The sequence below is a fragment of the Muscardinus avellanarius genome (assembly GCF_963383645.1).
Source record: "Muscardinus avellanarius genome assembly, chromosome: 4".
In the NCBI taxonomy this organism is placed as follows: Eukaryota; Metazoa; Chordata; class Mammalia; order Rodentia; family Gliridae; genus Muscardinus; species Muscardinus avellanarius.
This window is the reverse complement of record NC_137789.1, coordinates 155,271,334-155,285,890: the sequence shown is the minus strand read 5'-3', so window position 1 is coordinate 155,285,890 and position 14,557 is coordinate 155,271,334.

Here is a 14,557-nt window from a genome sequence, read left to right as displayed (position 1 = left end):
GTTTATGAGGCTAATTAAGGTTTTTTTCTCCGGATCAATAAAATCTGAGGGTGGGCTCCTTCCAGGGGCTGTCTTGCTATAAAGGAAAGGTTAGCTGGGGGACACGGCTGGTGGGTGGGCTGGGGTGGGGGGGCACTGTCCACGCCCAGGAGTCTGGCCTGCCTTTGGGAAGGCGCCTTTAGCTGGCTGGATCTTGGCAGAGCCTCCAGCGATGGTGGTCAGGAGCAGAGGACCTGTCAGCTAACCCAGTTCCTCTCCTGGCTGACCACGGACCCCCACACAGACAGTTTGAGCTCCTCTTTGGCCTTTGCTCTCCCAGCTCTAAACTATGGTAGGCAATGGCCCTGGTTGCCCAGGGCTTGGAAGACTGAGCCGGATACCCAACACCAGCCAGTGCTTGCTAGAAACTTCACGGTTATTCTCTTTCCTTATGCACAGAATGCAAAGTCCAGGACCACACCCTCTTTATCTCTTTGATGGGTGCTGGGTGGTGGGACGAGGTGCCTGAGCGTGCAGGGTCATGACAGCCCCGAGACCGGCACATGGAGGCTTGGCTGTGCACCTGTGCTGCGCAGCCCACCCGGTGGAGGGCCTGGGGGAGCGAGGGCCACAGAAGGGGGGCAGCAAGGGCTCTGCACCAATAGTAACAGAGGGCGCCCCCCCCAAGGATAAGCCCTCCATGGTACCCCTGCCCTGGCGAGGCCCCCACCCTACCCTGTGTCCTCTGCCTGCCCTCCACTCAGAGAGGAAGGTTATGTGGGCGTGTACAGGAGGGACACCAGGGATCCTGCACCCCAGCAGGCCTGGGGGGCCTGGGGCTAGCTGTGAGGGGCTGCAGGCATCTGGGGCAGGCCAGGGGTTCTGGGGCAGGGCTGGAGGTGGGCTGTGGGGAGGGTCTGGGGCAGATCATGCGTGCAGGTCTGGGGAAGGCTATGGGGGTCCAGGTCCAGCCATGGGTGGGTCTAGGATGGGCTGTGGGGGTCTGGAGCAGGTTGTGGGGTATCTGGGGCAGGCTGGGAGTGCCTGGTGTAGACAGCAGGGGAGGGATCAGGCAGGCTATGGGGTGTCTGGGGCAAGCTACAGTAGGGTAAGGGGCAGACAGGCTGGGGAGGGGTCTGGGGCAGGCCTGGAGGGCGTCTGCCCCCCTCCCCCTTCGCTGCCTCATACCTCATGCTCTGCTTTATGTCTGCCAGGTTCTTAAAGGGCTTTTTTCTTTAAATATATTTCTGGGAAGGCTGTATTTTACTCTTGTCCTGCCAGGTGGGGTTTTTTTTTTTTTTCTTTTTTAGATGTGTGCACTCCATTAGGCAGTAAAATCTCCACATGAAGTCATCCTCGGCAGCTAATAATCGAAACCCTGGGGGGTCCGGAAAGCAAAGTGATTAAGAAAACCAGGTCTGCACGCTCTGGACGAGGTGGAAGTGCCCAGCCCGGTTAGGACACACACTTTCTTTGAGCCCTCCCCCTGGTCTCATGCCCAGCAGACCCCAGGGCCGTGGGTCTCTGGGCGCAGCAGCCCCCTCATCTGCCCAGGCCCTCTGCGAGGAAGAGCGCCCAGTCTGCGGTGCGGAGCCCTGCTCCTCAGGGTTCGTTACGGTGACACCGGCCTTCGTGGCAGGGCCTCGGTGCGTCTACCACCGTTCTCCACCGTACGCCTCCAGCTGCGCCCTTTGTAACTGCCAGATCTTGGGGGTGGGGGTACTGTAAGGCAGTCTCTGCTTAGACCTGCAAGGGGCTCTGTTGTGAAGCTGCCAGACAGACCTTGGTTGGTTTCAGACAACCAAGCTGGGTGAAGATTCTTGAGGGCAGGTCTAGAACTCAGGGGAGGGGCCAGCCAGAGCAGAGCACCCCCACACTTCATAGGGCCCCTGAGAAAGTGGAGGAGGAGGACAGCAGGCCCAGCCTAACGGCCTGAGAGCCCAAGCTACTGGAGGCCAGGAGGAAGGGTGGCCCCTAGGAAGACCATGGGGCCCAGAGTGACCGTTTGCTGTGGGCACAAAAGACAGCACTCCTCGGTAGGCAGGCTCCAGAAAGCCCTTCTCGGTTTAGGACGACGGCCCTGCCCGTGTTCCATGCCCTCCTGCTTCTTCCTGCTTCAGAGGCACCTCCCGGCCATTCCAGGTGCCCGGTGGAATGTGAGTGGCTCCCTCCCTGCGCTCAAGGCCCTCAGGACTGGGGCTGTGCCCTTGCGAGTGACAGCACAGGGCCAGTATGGGCTCCTGTGGACTTGGGGTCTGATGCTTCACAGCCCAGAGCGCCCGGCCCTTCTAAACCTGGTGAAAGGTCAAGCCTGTGGGCAGCACGCAGCCACCTGGAGCCAGGCCGCACAGGGAGGCACAGGGACGGGAGGAGCCCTGGAGCCTGCCTACGCCGGCGCGCCCTGCTCCACTTCCCAGCAAACCTGCACCCTCGGCGCCGCAGCTTGTTTGCTGTAGCTGCGTGCTGAGAGCCATATGTCAAACAAGACTTCCTGCTCTGTGTGGCAGCAAATATTTTGGCAGGCAGGGCTCATCTGCTTGTCTTTCGGATTTCACACATGTGCACGCAGACAACACACGTCGCAGAACGAAGATGAGGAGAAGCCAGCACCGGGCTCGGGGCCTCTGCAAACGCCGTGCCGGGCGCAGGGGCTGGGTCTGGCATCGTCACAGGTGATGGCCGCGGGGCAGTGCTGCGGTTCCTGGGGACCTGGGCACTCAGCTTTGTGCCTCCCAGGTCTCAAGCATAAACTGGGACCCGTCTGAGTCTCAGGTAAAGGAAGCCACAGGTGGCAGATGCGAAGATGCCGGGTTAGGAGTGGCGTACAGAAGCTGCCCGCCTCTGCAAATAGCTGGGCCGGCCTGCTGCCCTGGAGTCCAGAGTACCATGACCTCCCAACAGGCGGTGTGGGGGCTCTGTCTTTCTTTGGCACAACAAGGAAAAGACATCAGGATTTGAGCTGCGGGTTCAAATCCTGGACCCGCAGATTGCCCAGTGGCTGGGCAATCCCACTTCAGGGAATTTATTTTTCCACAAAGAATCAGAGAAGTACACAAAAATGTGTTTGTGCAGAAATGCAAACAAAGGCTGGCGTTTCATTAACAGTGTGCACAGCAGCACGTCGGTGGTTCCTGGGTCGTGGCAAATGTGCCATCGTGTGTAGGTGTTAAGGGGCGGCTGGGCGAGAGGGACATGGGGACGCTTGGTAACTTTCCTGTAAATATGAAGTTATTCTAAAATAAAACAATATATGAAAATGCTCACCGCAACTGTTTAAATCAGTGAAAGCTAAAGAGATCTATAGAGATCTGGGAATTGTTAATTACATAATGGTACCACCAAGTCACCGACACAGAGCAGCTAAGAAACAGAGAGCTGGGTGTGCTGGGAACTGAGACTAAATCCTGATGGCGATTTAGGAGCCACCAAAGAGTTCTCTTTGTAGTACTGGGGATAGAACCCAAGGGCATTCTACCACCAAGCTACACCTCCAGTCCTGTTTTTATTTTGAAACAGGGTCTAGCTAAGTCGCCCAGGGTCTTAGGTTTGAGGCTGGCCAGCAACCTACCATCCTCTTAGCCTGCCAAGTACTGGGATTCCGGGTGTGCGCCACTTCACTCGGCTCCGGAGGGTTTTTAAGTGAGGATGGACTTGGCCAAGTTTGCTCATCAGCAGTGCATTTTAAACCCATGTCACGAGCAAAAGGCCTTCCCTGTGTGCTGTGCAGAACAGATAAAAGAGGACAAGGAGACAGACTATAAGCCAGTGGTGACCACCTCGGGGTGGGATGCTGGATGGCAGAGAGCTCACGGGAACTTCCCGTGTGTGGGTGGTGGTTTCCCAGGGTGCACGGCGGTAATGTGCACCAGGCCTCACCCTGCAGCTCGGATGTGCTTCACTGTATGCTAAACCTCAGTGCGCAGCTAGCGAGAGGACAGACGACGCTTGCTGGCCTTCCCTGGCATCCGTGACCGGGCAGGTGGCCCGGCCCCCTCTAGCCCGCAAGCTCTGTGTGGTCCCCGAGACACCCCCGGCGCTGGCTGCGGCCACCGAGCACGCCATGACACTCAGCAGATGCTCCTAGTGAGTGTGCCCCGCGGGACAAAGGGCGCTGCCTGCTGGCCGCCCTGCCCTCCATGCTCACATCCTCCTTCCATCTGCTTTGGAAAGGCCGGCTCTCCCAGCCCGGACTTCACGCTTTCCATCAGCCCAGCCCCGCCGGGCCAGGACAGTGGAGACGGCCCTGCCGCCGAGCCTCGCAGCCTGCCCTCTGCGCTACTGAGCCCATTAAAGGACAAAAAGGCCTCAGTCCTCCACTGGCATGGCCTCACAACCCTGGTTCAAAACTTAGGAGAAGGAAAAAAAAACTCCCAATTTCTGCAAGAGCCTGGGCCTCCCGGCTGCCTGCCGCTCAGCCTCCTGTCCAGGCCGAGCGTGGGCAGCACCCCAGGGAAGGGATAGCCGTGCTCTGGCGGGGGCCTGGTGCTGGAGGGTGCTGGCTGGAGCTGGGATGAGCAAGTGTGAGGTCGGGGACAGGACCCCAGGGCAGCAGGACCAGAGCACACTTGCCTTGGAAATAGGGACACTGCCCTCATTACCACCAGCCCTGCCACTGGCCACTCCAAGGTCATTACTCACGACCAGAGGTGAGGCCCGACCTCGCCACCTCGCAGCGATGGACAGTCCTGGGGGCGGGGTGAAGCCCAAGCTCACTGCAGAAAAAGCCAGCATGTGTCCAGCGTCCCTGATCCTTGCGGTCACTTCATTTCCGGGCCTCAGTTTCCTCTTCTCTAAAGCAGGGAGAGGACCACCAGGACCACCAGGTGAGGGGTGCCAGCTGCCTGGCCTGAGGCTGGACACGGGTGACGGCCCGCACCTGCTCACGCTGCCCTGGGGACCACGGCCCCACTCACGAGCCTAGGATGCAGAAGAGCATGAGGTGTGGAATCCCACTGCCCCGTGCACACGCAACAGAAACACATCTGGTGCACAGCAGGACTTACGTGAGAACATTCCGGAGCACCTTTTCACTAGCATCAGAAGTCCACGTCTGTGTAAAGGGGAAATGGGGGAGTGCCCACAGCAAGGCGTGTGCACCACCCACGCCGCCAGCCGCAGCAGAGTCAGTCTCACACTCGGCGCTAAGAAAAGAAGCGGGCACAAAAGCATCCTGGGTGTGCAGTACATAAAGAAGAGGGGCGGCCGCCCTGGGCGGGAGGACACACGCGCTGGACGTGCCTGCTTCCTCGTCCCGCGCTGCTGATGGGGGCTGTTCACTTTGTGAACTGTACTGATCCTGCCTCTTCTGACACACACGCTTCTCTCCAGTCACACTGCTTTTCAATAAAGTTAATATAAAGGAATAGTATTAATAATAGTAAAAAGAGCCATCGAGCCCCGGACAGCTATTAAAACCATGGGTTGAAGCCGGTCACATGAGCAGCTATCGCATGTTTGTGGGTTTGCCTGTGGTGCACATGGGTGTGTGTACGTGTGCGTGAGTGTAGGCCTACATTTGCACGTGCGCAGGTTTGGGCATGTAAGTGTGTGTGTGTGTCTATGTGAGCAGGGTAACGGCTCGGTTGGGCAGAGAGCATGGGCCACAGCGGGTAACACCTGGCCACTGGCGGCCAACAGGATGCTGACCGTCGGCACGGTCCTGCACGCCAGAGTGCTGCGTGTGGTCACCTGCGGGTGTCAGGGACTTTAACCAGACAACAGGGGAATTGCACCAACAGAATTCTTGCTGTCTGTCAAGCGTTGCTCTGTGCTAGGGTTAGGCCCAGGGCTGTGCTGTGTTTTCTGTTCTTGTACTTATTCCCAGCTCTGAGTGCAGGAGACTGAGGCTGTGAGCGGGCGGCTGAAGGCCAAGCTGGGATGTGATGGCTGGAGCCCTGGTTAGCCCCGAGCTGCACACATGCCTGGTGTGTGTCCTCTCTCTTTTTTTTTTTTTTTTTTTGTGGTACTGGGGATGGAACCCAGGGGCATTCTACCTCTGAGCTACACTTTCAGCTCTAATTTTTTTTATTTTTTATTTTGAAACAGGGTCTCACTGAGTTGCAAAGGGTCTCACCAGGTAGCTGAGGCTGCCTGCAAACCGCGATCCTCCTGTCTCAGCCTCCCAAATGCTGGGACTACTAGCGTGCGCCACCACACCCGGCTCTCTTGTATTTAACAAGCATCTCTCCAGGTCTGCTCTGCCCAGGCCCGGGAAACAGGGTTGACCAAAGAAGGACCTGGCCGCAGGGAACTTTCAGTTCACTGCAGGAACAGATCTAAACACAGTGGTCAAGAAGAAGGGCTGGTGCCCGGAGGATGGAGGTACAGTGGGCACCCCAGACCAGGGGAGAAGCCCCAGCTCTGAGCTTCAGGAGTCCCAGAGAACCCCCTTCATCTCACTGGCACTGCTCTTTGGACCCTGGACCAGCGCCCTCCTCTAGGGTGGGTGCTCTGCCTGCAGTCAGACCTGCCCGTGGCTGGGGCCTGGGCCCCAGGGTGCACTGTCTGGAGGAGCACCGGCAGGTGCAGGCAGTGGCTGCCCGCCGGCCACACTCCTCGGGAGCTCTGCACACCTGGGTATACGGCCTGGGGTGCCAGCATCCCTGGAAAGGGGATCCAGGAGGTGGGGCCTGCTTCTGAGCACAGTGCAGGGAAATCCAACGGAAAGATGTGGCTGAGATGAACTCCAAACAGACCTCGGGCGGGGCTGCTCACCCCAACTCTCAGCTTCCTACCACTGTCTCACGGTGACATGGGTGAGTCTCCGTTGGGATTCCATGGGCCACATACCAGAGACCCCAGGCAGACGCACGCTGGTGGGCTAGCTCTCCCAAGGAGCGGGAGCCCTGGTTTGTGGCACAGGTCACTTCCTGCAATAAAAATGCTTTCCTGTGGCGGATCCCAGTGAGCTAGGGCTCGGAGAACTGGGACAAGCTGTGTGTGCTGAACTCCTGCACCCACTCCAACATCCACGGGCCTCGGTGACTAAGTGCCAGGCACCCACACTGCTCGAGGCACAGGGCGGAGAAACAGGCTGAGATGCCAGGGAAAGCCGGAGAAGCTGTGTGGTGGCCCCAGCCTCTGTTCCTAGTGGTCCCGGGGTTGGGGGGCAAGGATGCGGTGCCCCCGGGGGATGCAAGCCATCTGCCGCTGAGGGTGGGTCTCCTGAGGCCCACAGTGCTAGGTGGACTCTTGGCCTGGGGAGGCGCCAAGTGCTGAGTGCTGAGTCTCCGGGATCCGGCCCCAGGGTAACTGGAGAAGGTGCTGCGGGAGGCCAGGCTGGAAATCACTGGGTTCAGCCGCACCTGTCCCCGGCCTCCAGTGCAGCCTAGCGACTGACTGTCACAACAAACACTGCGCAGCGGCCAAGCCCAGCTCTGTGGCCACCCGGGCTGCCCGCGGGGCCCCAGCAGGGGGCGCTCCAGGCCTGGGCGCCGGGCCTTCCTCTGCCTCTCTCCTGCTCCTGCCCCGACTGCTGTTACCCGACCGCGGGGCGGGCAGCTGGCAGCCTTGCCTCTGGCTCTCCTTGCCAGTCTCCCCAGCCGCCTCTAGACGACCTTGAGCAAGGCCAAACTGCTCCCCAGGTCTCTGGCACGTTGGCACAATGGGAGCTGGACCTCCCTGCCCAGCAAAACCAGACCTGCCAACCAGCAATGCCTGAAGGATCTTGGAATTCTTGGACCACGGTGGCCGCCCAGGAAGCGCAGGGTGGGACTGTGTCTCCCCTGGCCGGCTCCTAAGCACTGTGACCTTTCTAATGTGGTCCCCGCAGGACACAAGGTCACAATGACGTTCTGGCTGGATGGCTAGTGGCTTAAAAATAGTGCCCTTTCTAGAAATAGATTAAACCCGGAAACATAGCTCAGCTGGGCCCCTGCCCCCCAACTAAACCACAGCTTAAATATAAACCACAGCAGAAGCATGCCAGGAAGTGACTGCCTGGGGACTGTGACCTGCACGGGAGCCCCAGGCACCTGCACTCTTTGTGGACCCCCAGTAAAGGATGGTAAAGGAGGCAGGGGAGGTCTTACTTCTGCAACTAGATAAAGAATAAGCGGGCAAACAAAACCCAGGCAAGAAATACTTGGTGGGGGGATACCTCCCATACCTGCTTCTCAGCTGGCTGTGGAAGGGTCGGGCTGCAGAGAGAAGCCCCTTGACGGCTGCTGGTGGGTCTTACTAGCGGCCGGCACAATGTTTGCCAAAAGCAGCGCTGTTAACAGTATGAGGTTAGAATGTACAGTGTGGCGCCAGGTGGTGTGGTGCGTGCCTATAAGAGGCTGGGGCAGGAGGATCTCAGGTTCGAGGCCAGCCTCAGCACCTTAGTAAGACCCTCAGTGACTCAATGAGAACCGCTTCAAAATAAATAAGTAAATAAATAAATAGGGCTGGGGTGCAGTTGGCAGGTCCCTAACCCTTCAATCCCTAGTACCAAAAAAAAAAAAAAAAGGCATGAGTTGGACACAGAGTGAGCACCAGGAGAGGCCACTGCACTGCCCTCACTGTCCTGCCTGGTGGGGGACATGTCTGCCCAGGTGAGCATGCTGTGTCAGGAAGAGGGGGCAGAGCCGAGTGGCAGCGTGGTCACACTGGTGGTCAGACCCCAGAGCTGTTTTCCAAGATCTCATGCACCCTGAGAGCTCCCTGAGGCTGGCAGCAGAGCTTTATTCTTCCCCGGGTGGTTTCCTTTCTTAATATTGAGTTTCCATCATAAAAAAAAAAAAAAATAACATAGCTGGGCGAGGTGACCCACGCTTGTAACTCCAGCATTTGGGAGGCTGAGACAGGAGGACTGCAGTTCGCAAACAGCCTCAGCTACTTAGTGGGACCCTTTGCAACTCAGTGAGACCCTGTTTTAAAATAAAAAGTAAAAAATAGCACTGGGGGTGTAGCTTGGAGGTAGAATGCCCCCGCATCAAAATAAATAAACAAATAAAAATTAACACAATGGTGCTACACATTGGAACTTAGCAATGAGAAGAAATGCCTCGTGAGCCTGCAACACGGTGCGTTCCTCCTCGCCCTGGTTCCCTCCCCCCTGGCCTGGTCCCTGCTGGGACAGCAGGGCTGGTGTCCAGCACTCCTGCCTAGTAGGGACTCCGTAAGTATCCACAGGAAGGAGGGTCGGAAGCCCACGTCCAAGTAGACAGGGGAGCCTCCCCACCTGTCACCTCTTCCCCTGCAGCGAGCCCATCCGTTACCATGACTCTCACAAGAGAGAGCTATCACTGGCTCCTAGCCTCAGATCATCACAGGCTCTTCTCTGGGTTGCTAAATAGGAGGGCTTCCCCCTCCCTTGTTACACTGCTTTTAGTAAACTTTTAATTTTGAGATATTTGTACATTTAGTATGTAGTTGTAAGAAGTTACTAAATTACTTTTCCCCAATGGAAACATCCTGTAAAACTATAGAAGATCTCAAAACCCACGCATTAACATTACTAGAGTGGAAGGGAGATTCCACGACCACCAGGATGCCCTTTGTTTCTGCCCCACACCTCCGTAACCGGCCAGAGCGACCTGTTTTCCATCACTGTAATTTCGTCCTGCTGAGAAGCCGATAAATGTGCTGTCAGACCGGCTTTCTCCCCTGGCCGCCCATCCAAGTCGGCACATCACCAGTTTGTGCCTTTTCACCGCTAAGCAGTATTCCACGGTGCACACAGTGTGTTCACCCTCTGGAGAACAAATGGGCTGCTTCCAGTTTGGGATTACAGACGAAGCCGCCAAGAACAGTTATGTGAGGTTTCTGTGTTGACGGTGCGCTCTCAGTGCTCTGGGGTAAATGCCTACCCCTGAGTCGTAGGGCCGTCCTAGGTGCAGATGCCGAAGGCACTGACCAAGTATCTGCTGAGTGTCTGTACTCTACCTTCTCACCAGCAACATCCGAGCGGCTCAGACCTGTCCTCCTCACCCACACTTTCATCCCAGCCGCTCTCATGGATGTGCGGTGATGGCTCACTGGGATTTTATATTTCCTTAATGATCCGTGATGTGGAGGACCTTTTAATGCGCATATCTGTTCTCTGTGCATCATTTTTGGTGAAATGACTGTTCACTCTTTTCTATTTTTCTGTTCTAATCGGGTTTCCTTCCTTCCTCCTTCCCTTCCCTCCTTCCTTCTTTCCTTCCTCCTTCCCTTCCTCTCTCCTCCCTTCCTCCAGTCCCGGCCTCCCAGTCACTGGGATTCCAGGTGTGAGCCACGCTCCTGGCTCAGGTCATCCCTCTTTCCACCCTTGAAGTTCATGGATTCTCTTCTCTGTCCTCTTGACTCTATTGCCATGCCCATCTCCTGAGCTTGTATATTCTGGCTCTTGTATTTTTCAGTTCTAAAAATTTCACTTGGTTCTACTTTCTACCTTCTATTTCTTTGCTGAGATCTTCTATTGTTTGTTTAGAGTGTATTTGCAACTCCTTGTTAAAGTCCTTTATAGCAGCTGTTTTAAAATTGTTATCCCAACATCTGGGCCATTTTAGTGCTGGTGCCTACTAGACGCTTTTCTCATTCAAGTTCAGATTTCCTCAGTTCCTGGTAGGACAAGTGGTTTTGGCTGAAACCTGAACATGTGGGGAATGCTATGAGACTCTGGATCTTATTTAAACTTTCAATCCCCTGTCTCTCTCCCCCATTTCCTTCCTTCCTTCCTTCCTTCCTTCCTTCCTTCCTTCCTTCCTTCCTCCTTCTTTTTGACAGACTGGCTGGGAAGGCAGAGTGCAGGTGTTCCCCTAACTCTGGCTGGAAGAAGCAGGGAGCCCTCATTACTGCTTGCCATGTGTATTGGAGGAGTCTCACTACCTCTGGATGGAATGAAGTCCTGACTTCTTGGTGGCACTGCATCTCCCGTGGGCAGGGCCTCATTACCACTGGCTGGGAGTGGAGGCACAGGCTCTCCATGTGGTCCTCTCGGATACCCAGCTGGGGGACCTTCACTACTGCCTGGTACTGGGTGCCAGTGTGGGGCTCACTACAGCCTGCTGGGGCTGAAGTCGCGGTGCCCCCCGCTCCTGCTGGCTTGGTGGGCTGCACAGTGTTTCACGGAGGCAGGAACTGAGCAATTACTGCCTGAAGCTTTCTGCCTTGCTCAGCCACCTTTCCTGTCCCTTGGCCAGCGAGAGCTGCCCTGTGTGGAGGTGTTCTGGGGTCTGCTCCCCTGGCCATTTCTGAGTTTCTGGTTACATCTGCCTCGAGTTGTCTGTCTGTCTGTCTGTCTCTGTCATCATCTGTTCATTTTATAACTAATGTCTAGGGAGTATGTGTGGGCATTCTACCGCCAAGCTACATCCCCAGACTTATTTTAATATCTTTATTTTGGAATAAAGTCTCTTTAAGTTGACGAGAGTCTTGAGCGTCTCACTACTTGCTGAAGCTGTCCTCGAACCTGTGACCCTCCTATCTCAGCCTCCCAAGTACTGGAATTACAAGAGTGCACCACCAAACCCGGCAATGTCCAGGGTTTTTAGTTGCACTTAGCAGGAGAAATAGGAAAAGGTGCATTACTCCATCCTGCCAAATGCTTTTTGAGGTTCAGACCTATTCCTTCTGCAGTGAGGGTAGGTCTTGGGTGAAGCAGCAGCCTTCGTCTCTGATGGAAGTCCCACCAGGTTATCCCCAAAGTGCTGCTGCAGAAGGGCCCAGAGAGCCCTTGCAGGTGGCCCAGAGAGGTGCCAAGCTCTGGGTGCTCTGCTGCCAGGCCCCACACTCCAGTACCTCGCCTTTCAAGTCCACGGGCTGGCTGTGGGGAAGTGACGTGCTCTCTGTGAGCATAGAGGCCAGCACCTGCCGGCAGCGGCTCTGAGCTGCGACTGACCTGGCCACTGCTGGCCAGGAGGAGGCGACCTCCAGGCGGCCGGAGGAGGCAAAGGCCCATCACATCTTCTCCCTCAGCCTCAGCCGAGGCTTGGCAATCTGGTTTTTCCCCTGCAGCCCATATCAAAAAAATGCAGATGGGTCTATTTTAAAGCTAACAAGTACAGGCTATAAAACTGTACATAAAATACAATCTTGGTTATGTTTTTTTCTTTAAATGGAGCCTGGAAGGAATTATGCTAAAATGTTAACTAATGTTGCTGATAGATTGTGAAAGAATTGTTTTTAGCTGCTTTATTTTTTTAGCTGCTCCTCTTCCTCCTCCTCCTCCTCCTCCTCCTCCTCCTCCTCCTCCTCCATACAGGGAATTGAATCCAGGGGGCCATTCTATCCATGAGCTATGCCCCCATCCCTTTTTATATCTTGTTTTTAAAACAGGATCTTGCTGGATTGCTGAAAGTCTTGCTAAATTGCTGAGGTTAACCTTAAACATGCAATACTATTTTAGCTTTCCAAGTACTGGGATTACAGGCATGCGTCACCACGCCCAGCTTAGCTGCTTCTGATTATAATTTCTAATTTTTCCATGTGAACATATTACATTTATAAAGTTCAAAACAAGCCAGGCATGATGGCCCATGCTTGTAATCCCAGTGAGGTGGAGGCAGGAGAATTCCAAGTTCGAGGCCAGCTTCAGTAACTTAGCAAGACCCGTCGGGGGCGGGAGGGGGGGGGTGGCTGTGTATGTAGCTCAGTGGCAGAATGTCATTGGACGAAATCCCCAGTTAGTAAAATAAAATAAAAGCACAATCTAAAACCCAAAAAACCCAAAGACAGGCCTCTCCCTTATAAAAGGAAGTGACCTTACTGGGCTCTCGCGGGCTGCTTGCTTCCCCTGCAGCTTGGCTCACTCTTCAAAACCCCAAGTTGTGGTCGGATGGGGCTCTAGGCCCTGGCACACGCTGCGGTGCAGACCGAGGTGCCCGGGTGTAGAAACTGCACCTCTTCTTTGCACTCCTGAGAGCTGCCGTGCTGGCCAGCCCCAGGGCTCCAGTTTCAGGAGCACGGGGTGACAGCACCACTGCAGCAGTGGCTTTGCTCTGTGGCTCTGACCCCGCGGAGTCCGCCGTCCACAGCTGCTGAGCTGGGGGCGCACGCCCCAGACCGGTGCCCTTGGGCCTGCAGTGGACGGTCCATGCCAGCAAAGGACCAAAAGTTCAGTTAATGCAGCACCTCCGAGCATCGGTTTACAGGGCCACGGGCCACCGCAGACCTGCTGAGGACATTCTCCAAGTCTCATGATCTTACGTGAAATCATTCCTGCCCCGGGCCTGGGCGTGGCATCTGCCCCAGCAGACACATCACTGGCCCCTCCGGCAGACCCCGTGGTCTTGGTGGGTGGCCTCCATGTCGACTGGGCTGTGACTGGCTGGAAGGGCGTGGGCCCTGGAGGAGCTGGCAGCCCCTGGCTAGAAGCCTGGGACGCACAGCCAAGCGGGAACATGGCACAGCTGGGAGCCAGCTGCTGTTTGTACCTCAAGGGCAGGTTCCCTGGGATCCCACCCAGATTCCTCCAGCACGTGGTCCATACTTCCATGGCTCCAGGGGGCAGCAAAGACAGGACACTTCCAAGTCCAGTGCAGCTGGCAGCGTTCCGGAGTTCAGACCCACCTTCACATGGTGCTGTACTGCTGGAAACCACTCCGGGGCTGGTTCTCTGCCACCCCTGGCTCTGGGGTCCCCGTCTCTGCCAGCCTGGGCGAGGACGCCTTGCTCTCCATAACCACCGTTCACTGCGTAGAGCTAAGACCTGGCCAGACCCCTGTGCTCAGCACCTCTGTGGAGAAACCCCCAAGGGTCAGTGGGGAAGGGCCAGACCTGGCCACTGGAAGCCGGCCGGGTCTTTATCTATAACTTTTTATTTCCAGTGTTAAGCCTGTAAGTCCAACCAAAAAGGTTGAGAGAAAAAACGAGTGCCTTGACATTTTCCCCAAAGATTCTCCCTTGGAGCACCTGGTGAGGAGCCTGGTTTTGCAGAGAGCAGGAGAGCGCAGGGCCATACAGCCCTCCTCAGGTTGGTCCATTTCTTCCTGGTGGGACAATTGTGCCCTGCTAGGCTTCACTCCTGGGACTCTGAGGGACTGTAAGCTCTCCATAATAGAAGTGGGTATCAGGCCTGTTTTGTGACACTGGGCAGGCTGTGGGGGCTGGGCAGTGGGGTGAGAGACCCCTGCCCTGCCTCTGACCCCAGCCCCCAGGGCTTCTGCCCAATTTTTTTTTTTTTTTTTTTTTTTTTGTGGTACTAGGGATGGAACCCTCCTGCCTCCGGGCTATACTCCCAGACCTATTTGTGTGTGTGTGTGTGTGTGTGTGTGTGTGTGTGTGTGTGTGTGCTGGTACTGGGGTTCCTGGAAACCCTTCTACCTCCGGACTACACTCCAGACCTATTTTATATTTTTATCTGGAAACAGGGTCTCTTAAGCCAGAGAGGCTGACTTTGAACCAGCGTGATCCTCCTGTCTCCGCCTCCCAAGCGCGGGTATTACAAGAGTGCGCCACCATGCCTGGCTATTTTTTTTTTTAATATATTTTATTTGGAAACAGGGTCTCTTAAGCCAGCGAAACTGGCTTCGAACATGCGGGATCCTCCTGTCTCCGCCTCCCAAGCGCAGGGATTACAAGAGTGCGCCACCACGCCCGGCTTCTGCCCAAATCTTTAGTCAAGCTTTCCAGAAGGTTCTGCATCTGAACACCCCAGGTGTGTGCAGCCCAG